General features: G+C 31.1%; 1 pseudogene; it reads right to left on the bottom strand.

The window, feature by feature from the left end:
- Positions 1 to 1,414: 1,414 nt before the first annotated feature.
- On the bottom strand, positions 1,415 to 3,457 carry LOC149547347 (putative UPF0481 protein At3g02645 pseudogene; annotated as a pseudogene).
- Between the last annotated feature and the right edge of the window lie 15,086 nt (positions 3,458 to 18,543).

Raw genomic sequence — 18,543 nt, 5'->3', positions numbered from 1 at the left:
AGATTTTGATTTGGTTATGTACTTTACCATATACTATTCAAATTTTGGAAATACTTATTGATGTGTGTTTTATGACCTATTCAATAGTAGAACAACATATCGAAATATTGTATCCTCTTTTGAAAAAGTTTTGGATGACTTCAAAGTTTCCTCAACATTAGGTCTTGACTGTGGCTAGTCTCTATGGTTGGTGTGATTTGATGATGATCAATAATGGAGCTTACGTTTGTTTGCTTTGATTCATTTGAAGTCATACTTGGTGTGGGAGATATCTAAGTCTTTTTCAATGAAATACATTTTTAAATTTTTACTAGAAATTAAATAAGGTAGGATTGAACAATTCTATTCTATCCTTAAGGACTATGATCTCACTTCTTATATATTGATGTTACTTGTTCCTTTCTATTTGGCAGTCTTACTTCTTGTGAGTTATGCCTTTGTCACTTTTCTTATAGATTGATGTTACTCTTTTGTACTAGTATAGATGGGTTTAAACTCTATTGCAATGGAATTTAATTAAAACATTAAGATGTTCCCTTTAGAATTTTAGAAAATATTCAAGTCTCATTTCAAGAGAGGATTTTCCTTTCATATGCTAATTGTTGATTGCATACATTTTTTTCTCACAAACAATTATTGTCTTCCCTAATTAATTGAACAATTTAGAATTCTCTACTCTCTTAATTATCTATAGTTTATTCCATAGTAAAATTTGATTTTGAAAATAGTGGCATTAGGGAAAACTCTTTTATGATCTGATTTCATTTTTTGACTTCTTTTCTACAAATTTAGTAACATAATTTATGATCAGTTTTAGTATAGACACTTTAAACTATCAAAAACATGAATTTGACAATAATTTATGACCAAACTTTGCACCAAAAAATAAAAGTTAAATATCTCCCTTTCATTAGCTACGACTTTATTACTGATTTGTCTAGTGTTGTTGCTTCTTCAATCTGTGACATTTAATAAAAACAGTGAGATGATATTCTTCCACCTCCTCTAATACTAAGTTCAATGTAAAATAAATTCAAATCAAAATAAAATATAAAAATTGATTTATATAAAGTGGACTATTATAATATAAAAATTGATTGACATAACGTGGACTATTATTTGAATTTTTAACTGCACAATATATGTTCAACAATCTGTCCACAACATCCCTGCAATTTTTTAATAACGCAAGCCACGTTGGATAAACTTGTTTAAGTTATACAAATGATGGTAAACAACAAAAACGTTTATTAATCATTTTGAAACAATTGATAACAAAGAAAATTTATAAAAATTAAAAAATATATATTATTTCAACATTTCCGAACTAAAACTGAGATATCCTTCCATACCACGATTTAAGTGAGGAAGTTTGAATGTTTATAAAGAAGCAAAAGTGCGTCTATTCCACAGGTACGAAGAAAATCTAGGAGTTTTGTTAAAGAATACTGGAAGTACAAATGTATAGGAGTGTATAGAAAGAAACGGAATCACTCCTCTTGAAAGACACGTACTGTAACTATAAGAGAAAATTGGAGTGTTCTAATGCCACAGGAATTCGTCAACGTGAAATTGCAAAACGTTGTGCCTTTCTACAGTAAACCAGGGGCGTCTCTGTTAGAAAACGGCTTAATTCTTAGACTAAAGTTAAATAGTCCCTTGGTGTGTGATATTATTAGGGAAAGAAAAGGGAGGCAGAATTAGAAGTCCTTTAGAGTAAAAGCTCTCCCATTTCCCGCAGCCCTACAAATAACTACTGCTACCCCGCAAACCTTTACAGTCATAGACAGAACAAAAACCTTGTAAGCAAGTCATAAGCACAAGTATGCCTGCGGTTGAAACAGTCAGAAGCTTCCACGACTTATATATATACTTGTTTATGTACTTCCTCGCAGCAACGGTCCATCGCATGTTATAGTACTCATTGACATCTGAGATAACCTGGTCCAAATATTTATTTTTGGTGAATTTCACACAGTTACCCATTCCGTTCCACAGGCTTGCCACCTTAGCGTCGTCCGCCAGGTGATCGTACACAATCCCGCTCTTTCTCAGCAACCGAACATCTTCTTCTGTGTCGATGATGCCGTTCATGAAATCAATGTACCGAGTGAAGAGCAACGCACCAGGCTCCGCCGAAGCTTCGAACACCACCAGATTTCTCAGAACTACTTCGGTGTGGGAATCCAGCCTCAGTTTTGGAAGACAAAGAGTTGCAGTAGCCGGGTCGAAGGAAATACTGTTGAGATCTCCATCGGTTGGAATGAATTTAACTCCCGCTGAGTATAAATCCGAGACCGAGGGAATCGCCAGTTCGTCGCGCGTAGGAGGAGTTTCCACAGAGGAATCTTCTCTTTCCTCTTCCGCGTTTTCCCCTCGCTTTTTATCTTTGCTCTGATTTGAGAAATTCTGGAAAGTGGAAACAAGGCGCGTGGGCAACTTGACAGGCGCTGCTTTAAAAGAACGCCGAGGGAGAGCCGAGCAAAGTTTAGCGAGTCCGATGTTTACATATGAAAAGGCCTTCCGCAAGGCTTTAAAAGCACGTCTTACGGAATAGATGAAAACAGATCCAGCTAACCTCACATTCCCGTTCTCACTCTTGTTGGAAATCATTGTATCTTCCATAGGAACTGTAGGGACAATGGAGTGATAGAGATGCTCAAGTATGTGGCCCCTCTCTTTTATACGCAGCCTCGAACATTCCGGTATCTTGAACATAAATGGAGACCACTCTTGACAAGCAAGGCTTACCAGATTGCACAGCCTCTCTTCAGCCATGTCCCGAGAACCTAATTCCAGCTGTAGCAGCTTCTGCAGGAGAAACAAAGGTATCTGATTCTCAAGCATCATCAGATCTCTCAATATTTCATTGTGGTTTGCGCTCTCGCCAGATGGATCTAGAAACGCGCCCAAACTCTTCACCTGTGGAGAAGCCTCGTTTGGCTGTTTGTCGTACAAGTGGAGGCACTGGAGAACAAAGGAGGCGTCCAAGGCCATAATTAATGCCAAGGTATCATCCTTGTACTCCACATATTTGTCGTAGCAGTTTCTGATCTGCCAGACATTCTTCTTCACCTCTTCCACTACAGATTCGAAGTTCCGGTCACCCGGAATCCTCTTCAGAAATTTCCTGGCAGCGGCGACTTTATATCTCTCCGTTCCGTGCAGTTCATATCTCCAGTAGTGATATGGTCCGATAGAGACGCGTTGTGGAGTATATGCCTCTGGTTTGACACCCAAAAATTGCTTGGGCACACCGAAAATTGATGCAGAAATCTCATTTTCTTCTTCTTCGTTGCCATGGTCACTCAAGCTTTCCTTGATTTGAATAACCCATCGATCTTCGTCGATCTTCAGTTCATCTGAATTCATTACTGCTATCAATTCAAATGCGTAAACTGGTGACAGATTACGAAAAGCAAGGAGATGAAGATGAAAATATTGTATAAGGCTTAAATCTGGGAAACGACTGAGCAGACGGTTGTATATGTAGCCTGAGCCTCAGCGTCAAAGAGCAAAGTAAGCTTAGTTTGACAGAATTTCTTTAATGCGTGCAGCATCACATGGTAAATGCTTGCTTTCCGTAGGGAAACTACATTCAATGTCCGAAGACTTCATGCAACTAACAGACAATTCGAACACTGTGCAGAGAGGGCCCTACGATAAGGCCAGCTAACCTAAATTAGGTTAATAGTTTTATATTGTAATTTTGTTCAACACTGAAGGTGAAAAGAATAAAAACTAAAGAATCAAGTCTATTAGTAAGTTACGTAAATTACTAAAATACGTAAATTATTAAAAAATTAGGTAATTGATTCAGAAAAGAATAATAAAGATAAAATAGTATTGAAAGTATTTTAATATTTGTCTAAATAGTAACATTTAAAAAAATATTTTGAAATTTGTTTAATTAATTAAATTATTTTATTTAGTTTAATGTTTTACTAAATTTGTTTGTGGGATGTCTTAGGTAGAGGTCCTATGGAGGGGGCTTCCGCTCTATTTTTAAAAATCTGGAGGTCCCATGAATTATTTTTTGGGGGGCTACAACTTTATTTGGAATCTTTACCTATAAACCTAGAGCCCCTACTTTTTAGACTTTTCAATTTAAGTGGATGAAAATGAGATGAGGCTGGAAATAGCCCCACTAGTTTAGGAATTAATTGTGCCACTTTTCAACAAATTTCCACTTCATTTTTCCCACCAAAATAAAATTCCTCCTTCATTTTCCCACCAAAATAAAATAGTTTGTCAAAGAAATCTATTTATTTCTAATTTCATATAGTGACAATGATGGTCATTGCATAACACAGAGTGAAAGAGGAAGCCTCGAGAGGAAGAAGGTACCACATTTCAAATAATATTTTATTTGTTTTCATTGTTTGCTCTTACTTCCGTCTGAAATATTTTTAGTTTATTGCATTTTAGTTTTTGTTGTCGAGAGAGAATGTCTTAGGCATGAACTTTTTAGTGGTTAATGTTTCATGCTTGGATTATTTAAATGGAATTGGTGCTCTGTTTTTGTAAACTATAAGGCCCTGTTTGGTTGCTAGAATATGAGTGGAATAGGAAAACGAAATTAGAATATGTTTTATATTCGCTATTTGGTAAGCTCAATCGGAATTGGGAATAGGAAGACATATTCCAATTTTGCCCCTAAAATGAGCATATGTCTATGCCAAAAAATATCTGTTATTAGAATAGGCCATTTCCATTCCCATTCCGATTTTCCATTAAAAATATATATATATTTTTTTTTAAAAAAATTTTATTTTTTGAATTTTATTTTTTTAAATTTTTTTTTTTCGATTTTTTTTTATTTTGAATTTGTTTTTTTACTTTTACTTTTTGAATTTTTTTTGTTAATTTTTTTTTTAATAGCATTTTTAAAAATTATATCTATTTGTTTAAAAAAATGAAAATGAAAATGAATTAACTAAAAAAATAATAAATTAAAATTTTTTTTAGGAAAAATGTTTTTAAAAATACAAAACTTAACCTTATTCCTATTCTATTTTTGTACAACCAAACAATAGATTAACATATTCCCAGTTGAATTCCAAGTGCACCCAACATGATTGGAATTGCCTATTTCTATTCCCGTTCCTCATTTCCATTCCCATTCAATTTTTAGTTGTTTTTTTTTGCAACAGGGGCAACTAGACTTGTTGCTGGTTAGTTGGCTAAAGTCAAAGCCTATCGTGTTGTTGGAAGTGCTAGTACTGATCAAAAGGTTATTTCTACCTTCTACTCATCTTTCACAATTCTTTCTTTTATACTTCCCTTGTTAGAGATAATACAATTTTAAGCTTTGATGATTCCAGTATCATTTTTCTTGTATAAATCAGACATATGGTTCTAAACAGATGGATTGTTAATGATGTAAGATTTTTATAATCTATAATTATTTGTTTTATTTTTCTTTTGAACTATAGTCTGCAAATTAAACATATTTTATGATCCAACATCTATTAACTTACTTTCATTCTAATGTTAAAAAGATCTCTATGATGCAATTCATAATTTGTTTGATTCATCACTTTTGAATTAGATTCTACAATTTTTTATCAAGATAAAATTTTGAATTACACTTCATGATCCTGCAACTTTTAGCTATCTTTAGATTGGGTCATAGAATTTGATCCGCAAATTCCATCATCTATGATTTATTTTAGTGGATTACAAAAACTTGGAATCTGACATTAGTTTATCTTTTACAAACTTTGAAATATATTTGTTCTCATTATGGTAGTCATTTCTAGAATAAATTAGTAATTCTTTTTGAGATCTTGGCTGGAATTATTGTAGGAGGTTTTTCTAACTTCAATGACTAAAACCTTTCATGCATAGTATATAAACTAAGATAAAATAACCAATGAAACAATGAAGCATGGTAATTGTACAACTTTGGTGACTGTCGACCTTTAATTTCATCATTAGTGCTACCAAAAAAGTTGTTCTTATTAATTTAATAGATGTTTGAGGGTATTTTATCATTTGCTGCTAATTGATAGAAGTTTCTTGTATCATTGCCATTAAATAAAGTTTCCAGATCTATTTTTTGTATACTGTACACTATCCAAATTCCATATAACATGTTCAACCCAATTTGCATCATTTACTAGGGTTTATATTATCTTAAACTTCATTTCCTACATAGTTTGCATCATTTACCAGTGTTTATACTATCTTCAACTTCATTTCCAACATGCAAAACAAAAGTAATAAATGTGTATTTGGTGAACATGGCACATTTTTTATATGGCTTTTCACTTTTAACAGAACAGAGCAAAATAATTGGGTCTATTTGTTGATGGCCATTTGTCTCATTATTTTTAAACTGGATAGCATAAGCTATGTAGAGGGGTTTTACATAGAATCTTAAGCATCAATTTGTCATTTTGTTTAATGCATTTTAAGATTTATATAGTGAATAACAAGTTGAATAAGATCTACAGGAAATATCACAAAATATATGAGTGCATTCTTTTACAAGTATTTATTTGGCTTCAAATGCCAATGTCTAGGTTTATCTATTAGTTATTACTTGTCACACTCTATTCTAAGGTTGAGTAAAAAGGCATTGATTAATTACTTGTCTCACTTTGATCTTCTTACAAAAAAATTATAATTTTTGAATATTTATTTGCAGTGTGAGGCAAGTTATATTTGTTGCAACTAGTATGGATAGAAATCTACATCGTCCAATACCAAGAAAGAGTAGATTTAGGAGGTTTATAGCAATGTTATCACATAATGACATACAAGATGATGATATACATTCCATAAATGAAGAACTCTTTGATTTTTTTCCAAGTACACAAACAATGAATGAGAATATCATCTCTAATTTTTTTCAAAATATAGAGAGGGAAATTGAAGAAATAATACCATGTATTCCATTTGAAAAAAAATCAAAGGTTTGAGAGAAAACACCTATGGTTTCTTCTACATAGAAAGGAAGGACATGATGGACTATTTCAAACACCATTGTCCTAATAGAAGCAATGCGTAATGAGAAAGACACACTTTCAAATGGTGGTCTAATGAAGAAGGCTACAAAATCTATTGAAAAGTGCAAAATTGTCGAGGAATATTGTTCTCATCATGGACTTTTTTGGATAGCAAATCAATGTTGAGACTGATGGGAGCATATTTTGCCTGACTACAAGAGAGTAAGAGATTATGAGTTACATATTCCCTCTAGCCATGATAGTTATTGGAATATGACAAGCAAAGAAAGAGGAGAAAAAAGACTTCCACCAAACTTCTTGAAGGAGCTTATGGATGTAATGGAAACAAATTTTGGGACTGATAGAGTTATTGATCCTAGAAATATTACTATTGATACTTCTTACAACACTAATACATCCAATGATAATAACTCTATTCCAAATGAAAATTCTCCAATGGATGAATCTGATACAATGAATGTAGCATGTCAATGGTCAATACACACTGACAATGAAAGTGAAAAGGGATACACAAGGAAGAAATGAAAGGAAACTTTGAAAACAACTAGCATGAAAGATACAATTATTGATAACAATAAATTAGTTGTTTCTACATTATGGCTTGTTGAAGAGGTCCACATAAAACATCATGAAAAAGACTATGCTCTGATGAAGAGGTCCCATGAAAAAAACTATGCTTTGATGGAAAAGCAATTGAGTAAGGAAGAAAAAAATGATGAAAGATTGTTCAAATTAGAAGAACAAAAAGTCAATGTGTAGATGAGCATAGTTGTTGCCCTTAATTCTATAGGTCAAAAAATGGTTAAGATTTCTAAATCATTTTCAAATGAAAAATGATTCAAGTTAATGTCAGTACTTATATAGGTTATAGTTATGTATGACATTTAAATGACATTTTGTTTGACATTTGAAATTATTGCACTTGCTTGTCTTGTGCACTAGTATTATAGAATACTTGTGCTTGGTTTATATAAAGTTTAGAATTTTCATTGGCATTTGGAAAGGTGACTATTCATAATTTATTAGTCTATAAAACATTTGGCAAACTAAAACTTGTTTGTATTTTAGTAACCAATATGTTTTTGGAAAGATGCCCCTAAAGTAACGATTAACTATGCATGGTAAGCCTCTCAAGAGCTGAGCATTAGAAGTTTCATTGAGAAAATGCCTACTATGCCTATTCTCCTATCATTACTGTGCTAAAATGATTGTTAGTCCAGTCATCACAAACTTTCCAGCTTTCTTGTTTTACAACCAGCTAAACAATTCTTACTTCAACTTTGTGGAAGGTTCTTTCTTGTAAAAGATAGAGAACTCTATTTGATTCAAGTAGATCTATTGGCTGCAAAATTTTGTCATAAAATGATCTCTCTCAATGTACTTTTGTAAATTTTTTAAAATATAGGTATGTTGGTTATTAAACTAAATTTTTTGTTTGCCTATGAAGTTTTAACTATCACAACCATCGTTATTTTTTTGGTTTTTTGTTTTTTTTCCCAACTATTGAATTATATAAAATAAATTAAGATAGTATTTTCTACATGAAGAACTCATGGATTGCTGCAACTTTTACCACTGTTCCTATAGATAGCTAGTTTTGGCGAACCGTATCAAACAGTGGGTTCATATTGCTCTATTTGCTCAACAATAACTATTGATTTTTTTATGTCAAACCACAACAAGAGAGAAATAAGTTAGTACAAATCAGAAAAATATCGAAAGCTATATGTAGACATGTGAATTCTATTTCTAGAGTCCATTTCTACAAATTTCCATTCAAAATGACTATTTTAAGAGTAAATATGGTAGTTAGTTTTCAATTCAACCATGATTAGAGGCATTTTCTAGAATAAGAAGACATTTTATAGGAGAAAGAATTTATTTGTTGCATTAGAATTCAAGAAGTTCCCATAGTTTATATTAATGTAAAGTAAATGCTAAAATTCTGGGACTGTTCATATATGGGAGAAGTTTAATGCTAATTATTATTTCGTTGCCAATTGGCCTGGACTTGTTTAACAATATCAACAAATAGAGTTACTTTCCTGACATATGTAGTTTTCTTTATTGCTTATCAGACATAGATAGGTTTTATTAAGTTAATTATATATTGGTCCAGATTTGGTAAAAAATAATGTTGAAATGTATCCATATGATTTAGTTGTACAACTGAAGTTTTGATTGAATTTTTTTTATTAGTTAACATAGTGGATTCTTTATATTTGTTAAAAAAATATTGGTTTATATTATGTTAGATATATGTTCATATTAAAATTGTATTCTTATGATTTTTATGTAACTTTTTGAGTCTTAAAAACATAATTTTTCTTGTATTTTGTTCTTTTTGGTAGTTTGGAGTTCCATACTCCATAATGAATTCTATTTCAACAAAAAATATGAAATTTCTTCTTGTTGTTGTATCAAATATTATCCAGTTGGTATTACAAATTTGGAATGATATTGAGAAACCAAGAATTATACAAAAAAGTTTTAAGAAATGGAGAGCAAATTTCTCTAAAATGATGAAATTGTCAAACATTGAATCGAATGACATGGAAATAGTCCTTCATGCAATCAATTTTGAAATAGAAGGTGAGATTATTGGAAATGATTTATCTATTTCTCCGTGGGAAGGGAAAATTCAAGGTGAGTGGTATATCAAGCTGCACTCTATACATTGGTGGAATGACTACTTTTTTCAAGTTAGATGTGATGATGAATGCTTTCACAACATTTTAGGCTGCCTTATGCATTATTTAAAAATCGTTGTGAAAATTTGAATGATGATTTGAAGCAATGTGTAACACCATATTCATTTGACACTAGCATAAAAAGTAGGATACTTCCAGTTGAGAAACAAGTTGCTATTACAGTTTTATGCTTGTCATCTAGAACAACAATGGTTAACATCAGCGAACTATTTGGTTATGGTAAGTCCACTATGATAAGAGTTGTAAATAAGTTCATTAATGTCTTTTATTATCGATATGGAAATCATATCCAATGGCCTCGTAATCAAATGTCACTTGAGCATGTGAAAGAAGGCTTTCATTAGAAACAAGGGTTTCCAAATTGTTGTGGAGAAATAGATCTAACTCATATTCAATTTCATCTTCCACCTAATGAGTGCTCTTCTGATTGGTTTGATTTTGATCATAATTATAGCATCTCACTACAATCAATTGTTGATAGCAATATGTATTTCATGGATATTTTTACAGGATGGCCAGGCTCAGTAAATGATTCTAGGTTTCTACAAAACTCAAGTTTCTATAGAATGTGTGAAGGTGGGGAGAGATTAAATGGGCATCCAGTGTTAGTTGGTTCATTGAATATGAGAGAGTACATTTTTGGTGATGGAGGATATCCATTTTTGACATGATTAATTACACGTTTTAGTGGAGGTTTAACAACTAGTCAAAGAGAATTCAATTTTAAGTTGTTGTCAACATGCATTGTGGTAGAACGTGCATTTGGAAGGCTGAAAAAAATGTGGCATCCAAATTTGGAAGTACTTCCAAAAACTATATTATGTTGTTGTATAATGTATAATATGACATTAAATGTGCAAGGTGAATACAATACATGCAATGATACTATTGACAAAAGTAGAACAAATGTGGCAAGTAATAAATTAACAGATCCAATTGCAACAATTGCTTGAGAAGCATTAATGTCTTTTGTAAATGGTGAAATGAATAATCTAAGCATGTAGAACCTTTTGAGAAATAAAAGGTTGATGGTAATTTGAATCTATTTTCTAAAAGTTTATATTATTAATGTTAAGTTTTGATTATCATATGAATATCATAAATTTCATGCATAAAATTTATATCAATTTATATATAGCTTTATGAAAATCTGTAAATCGACTTCCCACTCTTAAATCAACAAAAATAGTTGGCTCCAAATTGATATAATTTTTTTAATATAACATAAAGGTACAAAAATAAATACATAAAAAGAAAAAAAAGAAAATATCATATAAATGTAAATATTTTTTTTTGTTTTGAAATTTAATATATTTAATCAAATCACAATATAGATCACAAGAATTTTTTTTAAATTCAAGTATCCTAATTCTAAAAAGTTAATATATATGCAAAGTAGCATATAATTTATTTAATTCTGGTTGCAATAAAATAATATTATCATAAATTTAATTTTAAGCTGATTTCATTTTAAAATTCATGCGACCACTCGGTTCCTTATATTTAGGAGCTAAGATTTTAAAGCGGATTCATATCTAAATTTCATGGGACCACTTCCTTTTAAATGTTCCTACAAATTCTGAGTGAGTACTCGCTCTATTTTAAGGAAGCGGGTGCCCATGGGACCAACATTATTTTTTAATATGTTGGACCTTTCTTTAATCAATTCTTTATGAATCTTTCAACTTCACCAATACATTAAAGACATTTTAACAGATTATACAATATTGAAATTTAAATATCATATAAATAAAAAATATTTAAATTATCATAATTTTTTTTGTAAAAATAGTTACAATTTAATGATAAATTTTTTTAAATAATATTACTTAGATCAAATAAGACAAGAGCCTACAACACAATAGTAAATTGTGAGCTTCTTAATTGGGAGGTCTTGGGTTCAAATCTACTCTAGATTAACTAATAATTGAAATAATTAATCACAACAAATAATAATAAACAACATTGACTTCACCTCTTATCAAATAAAAAATAAATTATTTAGATCAAATAAATTATAAATACAATATATATTATTTTACATTCAAATAAATAATTGAATCATTTATTTATAATATAATACTAATGAAAATAATCCAAAGAGGAAACAACAAAACTGTTTATTCTATTAAAGTATTTATAAGAATAAATTACTCATACACTTTATTTTGATTTAACAATATGAATTGATCCTGATCCAACCTACATTTTTACACTTTTTAATTCTGCTCAGTTCTATTTCCCAAATTACTTTCCTCAATAATTCAGCAAATATCCTCATTTATTTCTGGTAGGAAAAGAAACGCAAACATAGAAAGACCTTTTCGGGATCCATAAACTAATAAAAATAACGTGTGAATAAATAGAGGTCACTTAAAAAAAATGCGGAATTTAATGTATGTTTTAAAATGTGAAAGATAAGATGTCGGGTCATAGTCTACAATCGGATAAACGAATAGGAGGAGTTGCGTAATTTTGAAGTCCATGTCTTATGTCGCACGTTTAGCTTGCACATTGGCAAACATTGGCAATTTCAGTTGAGAATATCCTGATTCTTTATTATTTTCTTAAGGCTTGTGAAAACTTTAAAATTTGTTATTTCATTCAATATAATTCTATATAATTTGCTTTAGCTAGATCAGTATGTAGCATTTTTAAATTTATATTATAATATTGTAGTTTTAAAATGTGCTTATCAGCATTCGTTTTTTAATTTGATATTATTTTAAAGATGATTGTTTGTATTAAATTTCAAAACTTAAATTTTTAACGTTTTAAAAAATTTAAATATTTGAAATTTAATTTTTTATATATATTAAAAAAACATTATTTGTACCTTTTATATTAGATGTTTTAGTATTATTAATATGATTTCAAAAGATATATAGATCTTTATTACAAGTTTCACATATAAGTTACAATCAAAATTAATTTGCGTTAATGTCTTCTTGTATACTATTTGTTTCAATCAAATAATAGTTCTCAGCAGAGGACTCAAAGTTGTACATTATGTAATGTCATGGCTATGGATTTTCAAATCCATTCATTTAGGTTATTGAAGTTAGCTATTTAGGTCATTAAATATTAGATTTTAGATAAATGTAGTTGTATTGCAAGCAACATGATAAATATTAGTTTTATTTATACATTTGGGTACACCTTATAAAGAAGATACAATTAATTAAAAATAGTGTCTTCAAATATTAATGACCATACTTATCATTTGGGACAACCAACCCTTTTTTGATTCATACATTTAATATTTTTACAATATATTTATCATTCTATTTTATAAAGTTGTAGGACAACTTATTATACAAAACATCCTATGGAGTCTTTATAATATGAAAAGGATATGATTAGAGTAAAATTTCATTTTAAAAAATTGTATACTTTTAGTTGATTACCTTGTAGTAAGCATAGTATTGCAAGTAGAATTACAAACACTAACATATAGCTTTCTCATTCAAGGTTAAGCTATTATATTATGAAAAGGAAAATTCAAGAATTTGTATGACAAGCATTTACTTATATGTAATTGGAGAGACATTTGTATATAATAATTGCATACACCAATAATCATGATTTATCAAGAATTGTTATTTCTTATAGCAACTATATTGTGTTATAAATTATAATTGAATTATTAAGCTAGTATGCTTATATGTGGGAGCTTTGTTCTAGAAGTTTATAATTTTCGAGAAATTGTCACCCTCAATCATGAAAAAAATATTTCCAATCATTTTCTATTTTTTTGTGATACAAACCTTTTTATGTGATTTTTCCCCTATCTGTATAATTCTAAAACTTACCAAAATAATTTTTTTAAATTTATTTATTCAATTTGCAAAAAGAATTATTGAACTTGTGGATTGTACTAGATTCATTTTGGAAATTTTCTCATTAATAAATTAGAAGTTATTTTCATTATTTAAGGTTGTGGATATTGTTTGAAGGAAATCTCTCGTGCATTCCAAAATCTTTGCTAGTTGTTGCACATTTCCTCTTTTGTCAAATCTTCTTTCTTAGTGCAATGTGGTAAATGCATTGGTTTTTGCATGAAAGGTTAAAAGAGTTACCAAAAATGATAGAAGAAAATAAATCTTTCATTTTTTAATTCATTATATTCTTTATAGCTTCTTTGAAACATGTTGGGGAAGCCTCAAGTCAAAATGATCATTCTTTTTAACTTGACACTAGAATGATAGCTAATTGCACATTCTTCTTCTCACTTTTTTAAGGAAATAATTGTATCTTCCATTGCAACTGTAGGGACAATGGAATGGTAGAGAACCTCAAGTATGTGGCCCCTCTCTTTTATAGGAAGCCTCAAACTTTAAAGTATCATGAACATAAATGGAGACCACTGTTCATAGGCGAGACTTAAAATATTGCAAAAACTTTCATCAGCCATCTCTTGAGAATCTAGTTGCATGTCTACCAGCTTCTACAAGATGAATAAAGGTACCTAATTCTCAAGCATCATCAGATCTCTCATTACTTCATCACACATTGTGTTGTTGCAAGATGGGTCTAAAATCCCACCCAAACTTTTCACTTATGGAGAAGCCTCATTTGGCTATTTTTTGTACAAACGGAGGCACTTGAGAACAAAGGAGGTGTCCAAGGCCATAATCCATGCCAAGGTATCACCCCTAAACTCCACATATTTGTGGTAGCAGTTTCTAATCTGCCAGCTATTCTTCTTCACCTCTTTAATTATAGATTCAATGTTATAGTTACCAAGAATCCTCTTTTGAAATTTTCTTATAGCAGTTATTTTATATCTCTCCTTTCAGCACAGTTCATACCTCTAGTAGTGATATGGTCAGATGTGATAATGCCTTCAAGATGCCAATTTACAAGGGAAATATAAAAGATTTTAAATCTATTTTACAAGATTGAGATGCACAAGAAAAACAAGAACATTGAAAAACAAAATTCACACAAGAAAAACACAGAAGACCATTTAATAAGGGAATCTCTTTTGGGAAAAACCCACCACCCAAAACACATGAGAAACTTTATATTATAGTAAATAATTTACATATAATAAACTTTGGTTTTTGGACAGGCTCAAAGGATCAAGTTATCTTACAATTAACCTAACTTTCATAGGCTTGTTAGCCCAATGATTCTCACAAACATTTATACACTCTATAATTCACAATGGAATATGATGCATTAACTATCACTAAACAAAACATAATTACTGAAATCCTTGACTATCCCAATGGTCACTCATCCACCTAATGGTCACTCACCTAGTTAGCAGTCCCTTTAGCATTGGATCACTCCTTTCAACCTCTAAAACTTCCTTCGGCCTCTAAAACTCCCTTGGCCATAAGGGCCTCAGACACTCCCTTTAGTGTTGTATTGCTTCATTGTATTGTGAAGTCACTTTGCACATGCCATTCCCCATATGCACATGTCACTCACCATACGAAATATATTCGGTAGATTCTCTTGCACGATGACCTTACTTCCACTGTACCGTGATCTCTTCCACTGGTGTAACTGCATGGTGACTTACCTCCATTGTAAGATATGGTGGACTCACCAAATAGTACTTCACCATTCTAACAATCTCCCACTTGATTAAGTACAAAGTTATATCTAGAATTTTGGTCTATCCTTTTTAATCTTCTACCTTGTATATTTTTTATTGCAATTGTGTTCAATTACTTGTCCAGATAGACCCTAGGTGGTTCTCTTCTCATCAAATTTCTAAAGGATCACCCTTTGTGTTCTTTCTAGGTTTTTCCTGCTCCACCTCCCTCTCACACCTCCATGTAGAATTTTTATTAATTCAGTGCATCAAAGTCTTAGGTGAGCTAGAATTGCAAGGGTTGTTGTCTGAGCATTTTCCTAATGAAAAGAAATTCCAATTTGATTTTGCAATTTGGTTCCTACAGTAAGTGTTTTCTCTAAATTTTGATCATTTATTTAGGTTTTCTATCTAAGGCAAACTTCATTTAAAAAAACCCTAAAGAACAAGAAAAAATGGCACCTGCGGATGTATACTCAGCCAATTTATGATGAAAGGACCAAGAGAAGAAAGACATGATGTTGAGAGACTCTCAGCTCAGAGATCCAAAGTCAATGTTCAGTTCTATACAGAGAAGCAGAACTTTACATTTTTAGCCACTCAATCTTTGGATGAACATTTTCTATGTGTTTCTAAAGATTATGATCATATCCTAATCATTGATGCTATCTCAGATCAAAGGTTGTGATTTAAAAATGAATAGGTGATGCTAACTTAGAAAACTTCTATGTGTTTAGTGGGACCAAGTTGGGATGCTAAAAATAAATTAATTTGGGCCCTTGATATGAATTAATAAATAATGTATCCATGGTCATCAATTCACTTTGAGGATATACAAGGGAAATGCTTCCAAATTTTTCTCTCTTTGGAAAGAAAAGGTCATAATGGTGCTTTTCTATCTTATGGAAACATTCAAGATCTCCTTTCTTTGGGACAAGAAAGGTAAATGTTTCTAAAGCTCAAATATAAGAATATTTTGTGGACATTCCAATAAGATGCTTTCGATGAAGTTAGATACAAAGATGAGCTTGATGAAAATGAAATAAGTGTTTATGTACTCAAGGTAGAGATTTCTTTTCATGACTTCTCTGAGCTAAGTTGAGAAATATGGAAAAGCCTTGTGTAGAAAAGAAATAGATAAAATACTCAAGGCATGCAAAAGTAGTTTGTACATTATGCCCTTGAACCAAAAGAAACCAAAGATAAAAGTAACTCTATAGAAAAGAAAAGTAATGTCTCTTTTTGTGCACTTAATGGATTAAAGAAAATGCCTTTTCTTAGGATTCTTAGGTGAGGAGGTTAGTTCACCATAAAATTTTAAGTAGAAGGGATCCGGAGAGGAAATAATCTTGCTACTATAGGAGATTAAGTGAGTTTTATGATAGTCATATTTATGAGTTAATGTGGATGGGAATATATTTTAAATAGTCATTGTTCTACCCAATTTATTGAAAATTAGACCATTATGGCTATTAATTATGAGTTACTTCATTTGTGTGGTGCCTACAATCTAATTTCTAAAACTATATCATCTAAATTTTTCCAAACAAGATCCCTCATTTTGTAATGGCTATTTCATTGAGACAATTTTTGATTCTATAAAAATTTATAAGCTAATATTAGTTAGAGCTATTGGGTCTGATCGTTTGATTGGATTAGAGAGCGAGCTTAAGAACTTATTTTATACTTCTTTAAAGTGTTATGTTCTTAGTAATTTGCATAGAAGATTAAATATTGAGCCTCACCATCCAATCACATAGAAGTTGAAGGAAAGTGGTTTAGTCAAACTTGTTGGTTTCCCATGGCTATGCACACGCATTGAGTGGTATAACCCAAAAATCTAACAAATCTTATTTCTCAACCACTCAATTATGCTTTCAATCAATAAAGAATTGATGTAGTTTGCATTCAAAATTTTGATGAAGGAGAAATTCTATGACATAGAATTCTATTCTTTTGCATCAATGTTTAATGAGAAGGAGAATTTGAGAAGAGAGGAAATGCAAAGATCATGTTTCTAAATTCATCATTGCAAAAAGAGAAAAATGTTGAGGATTCTCTTCAAAATAAATCTAAAGAGGGAAATTGTGGATATCTTAGCTTTTTTGCTAAGATTAAATGGTAAGGAAGAAATCCTAGCTTTTTTTGAACACTGCATCTATGTGTTTCAAGCCTTCTTTGCTAATGAATTGCAAATTCACTAGGCCCAAATCATATGTGAAGAGCTTTCTTCTTGACTAAATTTGGCTAATGCATTCAGTCAATTTTATATGCTTTAGCTACATATTGTTAGAAATAATAGTCCATCAAGATAACTGAGAGGTTTGGGGGGGGGGGGGGGGGTGTGTGGGTGTTGAATTAGTTATCCAATAATTAAACCACTTATCTTTATTAAACAAACTTAACCATTCAATCAAAGTAAATAGAAACCATGCAAAGATGCACATAGAAAATTACACCAAATATGTTGACTAGGGAAACCTTTGATCAAAGGAAAGACCCTAGTGGGAATGATGCCCAAAAGACTATGTACTAATATAAATATTCCTTGTTAGAGGATGGACCCTATTAGGAGTCTATTACAACATTTAGTACAATGAGTCTGTATTAGGAGACTTTGAATCCCTATTAGGAGATTCCTACCATATTAGGAATTGTGTTATAATGTATTAAAAAAGAGCCCACTACCCAAACATGCAATTTCAACTACAAGAAGAGCTCATTGCTCAAACAAGTAATTTAATCATATGTTCTTCTTTCCCTTGTACTTACCTCTATCTTGTCAACTGTACCAATCACTATCAGACCTTGTAGACCAAGTCACGAACCTTAGATCCAAATACCAAACCTTAGATCACTCAAAAAAGCCTCTGCAATGAATTTTCCTTCACTTCTACAATGTTCTTCTCAACTTCGCATTCCACACTCTCTGCTTCTTTTTGAACATTCACAATTTGCATATCACCATATCCACATATGTCACGATAAATGAAAATGTGTTTCCTTTATATCAAGTCCATAAAATAATTCTTCAATCGATTGTTAGTCCTTCTCAATTAATTTTTATAGGACCTCACTAAGAACATGTTGCACTTAGCAACAACCTTAATCTTTCACCTTTCAACTTGAATAACCTTTTGTATATGAAATATTATGATGAGTGAGCTTAGCCATGTCATCCTTAACATATCTTCTCCATGTCCTCAACCTCGATCTCCAAGATATCAACTTTGCTAAGAGATATAACGAGTTTACTAGAACATGCCTTTATAAACTCTATATCAGAACAAACATCACCAAAACTTACATA

Source organism: Cupressus sempervirens, chromosome 7 (assembly GCF_028749045.1).
Source record: "Cupressus sempervirens isolate cs-2001-9-10 chromosome 7, ASM2874904v1, whole genome shotgun sequence".
Taxonomy (NCBI): Eukaryota; Viridiplantae; Streptophyta; class Pinopsida; order Cupressales; family Cupressaceae; genus Cupressus; species Cupressus sempervirens.
This window is presented reverse-complemented; position numbering and strand designations above follow the sequence as displayed.